Genomic DNA, 6,000 nt, shown 5'->3' with positions numbered 1-6,000 from the left:
TGAAGTATTTAGCTCCACTTAGCTGGTCGAACAAATCAGCGATTAGAGGAATGGGGTATGTGTTGCGAACTGTCACCTTATTGAGAGCCCTATAGTCGATGCACAGTCTCAAGCTCCCATCGTGCTTCTTCTGGAATAGCACCGGTGCGCCATATGGCGCCTTCGACGGTCTGATGAAGCCTGCGTCCAATAGCTCTTTTAATTGCTTCCTCAATTCTTCTAGCTCAGGGGGTGCCATTCTGTATGGCGCTTTTGTTGGAGGTTTCGCTCCAGGCACCAGCTCTATCTGGTGATCAATCCCCCTCTTTGGTGGCAAGGCTTTGGGGAGTTTATCTGGCATCACATCCCCATACACCTTCAAGACCCTCGTAATTTCTAGTGGAACAATTTCTTCCACTACTTCTTCGAACACGGTGGGCACAGCTACATAAGTCGGCTCCTGCTTCCTCACACCCTTCTTGAACTGTAAAGCTGATAGAAGCTTCACAGCAGGGGGTGGCTTCACCTTTGCAGGTACCATTGAAGGAGTCTCTCCCATTATGAGTAAGCTTCCAGTGGCAGGAATTGGAATGGCACCTTTCTCGGTTAGAAAGTCCATTCCCAAAACTACATCGAAGTCGTCCATATGGACGACCACCAAATCAGTCTGCCCTTCCCACGTGTCGATCTTCACTTTTACCCCTTTAGCCACGCCAGATGTGGCCAAGGCTTTGGAGTTGACCGCCTTCATGCGGCCTGCATCTTTCTCCAGCTTTAGTCCCAGTCGCTTTGCTTCGAGTTCAGAGATGAAGTTGTGGGTGGCGCCAGTATCAATCATCATGCTTTTGGCAGGCTTGCCATTGATAGCGGCATCCACGAACATTAGCCCTTTCCCCAGGGTCTTCTTCCCTTTCTCGCCATGCTTCTTGAGAGCGTTCAACAGGCGGACAGCGCCCATGTGCGCGTACTCTTCTTCTTCTTCCTCTTCTCCTTCACCTTGTTGTTCTTGGCCAATGAGGGCATTTATCTGGCCCCGGAATTTGCATACTGCCGACTTGTGTGGGCCTTTGCAAATCCAACAAGCTAGCGGCTTCTTCCCTACAGCAGCATCTGTCCCACTGGAAGAATTGGACTCAGCTGTCCTCTTCTCTCCCCCACTCTTGCCCTGCCAGGACTTCCCAAACTTCTTACTCCCGACGCTACTTGAGCTGGCTGGAGGGGTAGCCTTTTTCGGCAGGCTACTCTCCGGAGTGTAGTCTGTTAAGCGTTCGGCAGCAGCTTGAGCGGTGGCTAGATCAGTCACCCGCTGTCTTTGAAGTTCTTGCTTGGCCCACGGTTTCAGTCCCTCGAGGAAGCAGAAGAGCCTGTCCACTTCGGACATGTCTTTAATATCGAGCATCAGTCCCGAAAATCTCTTTACATACTCTCGGACTGTCCCGACTTGTTTAAGCTCTCATAACTGGCGACGAGCTATGTAAGCTACATTTTCTGGCAGAAACTGCGTCTTTAATTCCCTCTTCAGGTCCGCCCAAGATGTGATGGTACACCTGCCATTCTCTATATCATCATATTTGGTCCTCCACCACACTTTGGCATCCCCCGACAAATACATGGTAGCCATGGCGACCTTTCCATCTTCCGAATCGGCCCGCACGACTCTAAAGTAATGTTCCATGTCAAAGAGGAAATTCTCCAAATCCTTTGCGTCTCTGGCCCCATTATAGGGCCTCGGCTCGGGTACTTTGGCTCGGCCATATTCCATACCCATCGGCCCTGTTGCAGGGGCATTCCCAACCGCTCGCATGGTTAGGTTTACTTTGGCAGACAGCTCAGCCATTTCTTCTCTGAGTACATTGACTGCCTCCCTGCAATCTTCCGTCGTGTCATTTATTGAAACTTCTTGTTCCTTTAGCATGCGCTCCACTGCCGCGATGCGCTCTTCCCACCGCGGGGAAACAGAAGTACTTGTTGGAGTGTTTCTTTTCTCCAACGCGATAATTCTGGATAGAAGAACATCATTCTCCTTCTCCAACGCAGCTATGCGATTGTATGCATCAGACGAACCCGAGTCCTGACTTGCAAAGGAAAGATCCCTGACCCTCTCGTCCAGGCCATCCAGTTCCCCAACTCGCTTCTCAAGAGCTTCGATCCTCTGAGTGTGGTTCACCATAGTGTGTTTTTGCCAAGCGCTTTCTAACTTGGCTCTGATACCAACTGTCACGGGCCGGCTATTTGGGGATTCCAACTAGACGGAACGTGCGGCACTTGCAGACTCTTCAAGCTAGCAAGTCAGCCTACAACACACACCTACAGGCAAACAAACTCAGCGGTTAGCCACATACACATCTCGGACATGCAACGGGCAATAACGAAGTATGAGCAAGCACAAAGCAAGTCATTCCTAGGAACGTCCACACAACACAAAGCACACAACAAGGCAAGTGGCACACAAAGGCCCAACGAAGGTAACAAACAAGTAACACATAAACAACAAGGAAGTACACAGGGGCAAGTATGGATAAATGTTATTTCATTAATATATAGCCTTGATAGGGCAAGGGAGTACACAGCTTTGGCCCCTATCTGCTGATGGCCATGGTGCTTCCCTAAGTCACCAGGTCACCTCCCCCTAAGGAGCCTTCTAGGGAAATAAAGTCTTCCCAGGAACATATATGATTTTTGTCTGGGAGACATATGCAATATTACAAAACTGCCACTACCCTATCCCATGAGGTTGCTTGGTGTAAGACTTGACTAATGATCAAGCACCAAGGCATGCTCATTACAAAATGGCCCCATGTGGGTGTGCCAAAGGGGCAGCACGCCACACCTAGCACCTCGAAGATCAACAGGCCTAGCACCCAAAGGGTCACAGGTCCAGCACCCAAGCTTTGGTCGTCGGGCCTAGCACCTAAGTCTCATATACCAACAAAGACTTAACATTTTCCCAGAAGTTTCAATCATGCATTATCTACCACGATCTAAAGAAACAATGAGAATACCCACGATCTCATGATCGTGGGAAGGTGGACACGTCTCTCCATTACATGATAATCGTGTACAAAACTACGATCCCAGTACTACTGGTCATGTAATAGCCCCTGGGTACTATAAATAAAGGACCCAAGGCTTCATTTACGGGGACTTTTGGACTCCGGGCTAGATCACTTTTGAAGGAATTTTGGAGACCTAAAAAATATTTGGGGAGAAATTCTGGGCAAGTGAGAACGAGTGGATATTTTGGTTCAACAGTGTAATTGTCGAGTGATTCAATACTAAAAGCTAAGTGGATTAGGTTATTAAGATATCGTGTGTGTTTATTTAAGATATCGTACTCTGCCATTTATTTTATTTAATTTGTTCAAAAGGTGTCGTATACTGCACATACGACCGTTGGCCAATTTCACAGGTCAACAATTATAATTATAATTTTTTATATGACAGTGCATATTGTAGTTACAGCAAGCATCACACTTAATATACATAGAATAATTCAAATATTTTTTTGCCCATGGCTGTGCAAAAAAATTTGCAAACTATCCAACCCGAATAAACCGCCCAAACCAAACCGAAAAAATCGACAAAAAATGCAACATGAATAACCTGACAAAAATTCAAACTGCCCAATTATTATACTAGACAATTTGGGAATTATACCAAACCTCCCAATATATAACCCGAATAAACCGATTACAAGTTTTTTTTCATTTTTACATACATATATTATGTATATTTTTTTCGCCAACAGTGAACTAAGAAAATAACAAGGTTAAATTAGTGCTTGATGATAAACCGAAGTAAGAAAATAACTCTCAAGAACACTGGTCTTTTTACGTGGTTTAGTGGTTGAAATCCACCTAGTCCACGAGTATATATTATTACTTTTTACTCTCTCTATTTTGACAGAGTTTCGGTAGTACAAAATAATCGTCCCTTTTCCTGTTCAATATTCTCAGTATTTACAGAGAAATTCCTTGGACAAGTTTGGGTAACCGCGTGAGTCAATTACGGATTTACACATTTATTACATTTAATATGGAATATTCCCATTTATACTAGGATATGATCTGATCATGAAATAAATGTTCTCCTAATATCTGGGACATTAAATATCACAAGCTGGCCATAAACGATCGTATAAAGTATCCGGCTTTGGGGATCCGCAGACACACCATATCTCCAAGCTGCCACGAACTGGATATATCGTTGAGCTTGTACTATGGAGGCCATGCCTTATAAATATTATAAGCTTGCACTTATCAATTTATGCATCCCTAGCTCGTACAACCATCATGAAAATTGTGTTGTCTACATGGAAAATACATGGACTCCTTGGCTATTTCTTCCATGCATGTAGTTGCCAACTGTACACGATCTGAGTGGAAGACTCATGCTGAAATTAGGATACACATTTTCCCCCCAAGTCCCATCTCGTGTTTTATGACGTCGCCTTCTAATCTACACAGTAGGGACTTTTAGACTTCTATTGCAATAAACCATGCCTGCCCACTACTCGAGTACTGGACACGTGGAACACTACAATTGGCGTATGTTTGGGTTTCGAGGACTGCAGTAATTGTCTTTTCAACTTTTTGCCGTCGTTTTGTCCTTTGAAACATAGCCCTTGGATCTTGTACTGACCAAATTAGATATGGCTCAAATTGATCTATGTCGTTTACGTATAAATAGGATAGACAATTTCCACAGTTCATCACCTGTTACTCGAAATCTTTCATCATTTTCTCTATTCTGCATTTTCAAACCCTTTTTCTTTCTCAGGGAAAAGAAACCCAAAAACCTTTTGTGCAAAATCTTTCTGAAACCCAGTTGCTCTATTACTCAGGAGTCTTCCAAGAATTCTTCCTTGTGAAATCTACTTCTTCTATTGACAAACACATTGTAAGTCTTTATCGTTTGAAGAAACTTTTTGTTTACTAATTTCTGTGTTTTATTTACCATGCTCACACATGCTTCACCGTAGTTAATATTAGGTTGTTTTCTCAATGTTTTTGGCACAGAGGCTTCAACTTAAGTTTACTGAAAAGGTCTTAGAATATTTCCTAAAACTACGATATTCACAGAATTGGGTCATTTCTGGGTAAATTTTTGTAGCTTATGGAAATTTTTAGGAAATACCCATTCGGGATATAGAAGATGAAAGGTTAGGGTTCGAAACCAGTTTACTTAGGGAACACGCTTCTTGGGTGGTTTTTCTCTAAACCGCCTCCCAAGGACAATAGTGGCCGGATTTTCTGACACACGGGCTGAGACTAATTCACACTACAAGAAAAAATGCTTTTAATAACACCAAAAATGTGTTATCAAAACCTACGATAACACTTTCTGATGTGTTAAGAAAGACTATGTTATCGTAGGTCAGGGTACTTTACATAACACTTTATCAGTGTTATACAGATGTTTTATTGTACTGTCAACAATAACACAATTTCTGTGTTATTTTAATATATAGATAAGTATTGAATTATGTTATTTATAGTCGATAATATAACACTTTTTTTGTGTTATACTACACTTTAGTATAACACTTTTTTTGTGTTATACTACACTTTAGTATAACACATTATTTGTGTTATATAATGAAGTTTGCATAACATAATTCTTTGCATAAAAAGTGTTATTGTAATAGATATTATAACTCAATTTTCGTATTATTGTTATATTTAGATATGTTTAAATTCTCATTATATAACACTAATTTATTCCATTATATTTTAATTTTTTTATATAATTAAAATTAGCTTTCTAATATATACTAGCATCATCAAATGAACTTGATTTTCAAATAACAAAAAGTAAGAACATTCAACATTGAATTAACAATCCACAATCTAGTTTAAAACATTCAACACTGTCATCAACAACAAAATATTCTTTAAGTATTCAAGGAGTCTAAAAGTTACTACTTTCAACACAAATAAATAAACAAAGTTACTACTTTCAAGGAGTCTTAAGTATCCTTTTATACTTCGCTTGTCACATATGCAAAATAAACAAAGAAAT

Source organism: Humulus lupulus, chromosome X (assembly GCF_963169125.1).
Source record: "Humulus lupulus chromosome X, drHumLupu1.1, whole genome shotgun sequence".
NCBI lineage: Eukaryota > Viridiplantae > Streptophyta > Magnoliopsida > Rosales > Cannabaceae > Humulus > Humulus lupulus.
The sequence above is the reverse complement of the archived record's forward strand: the minus strand, read 5'-3'. Positions refer to the sequence as shown.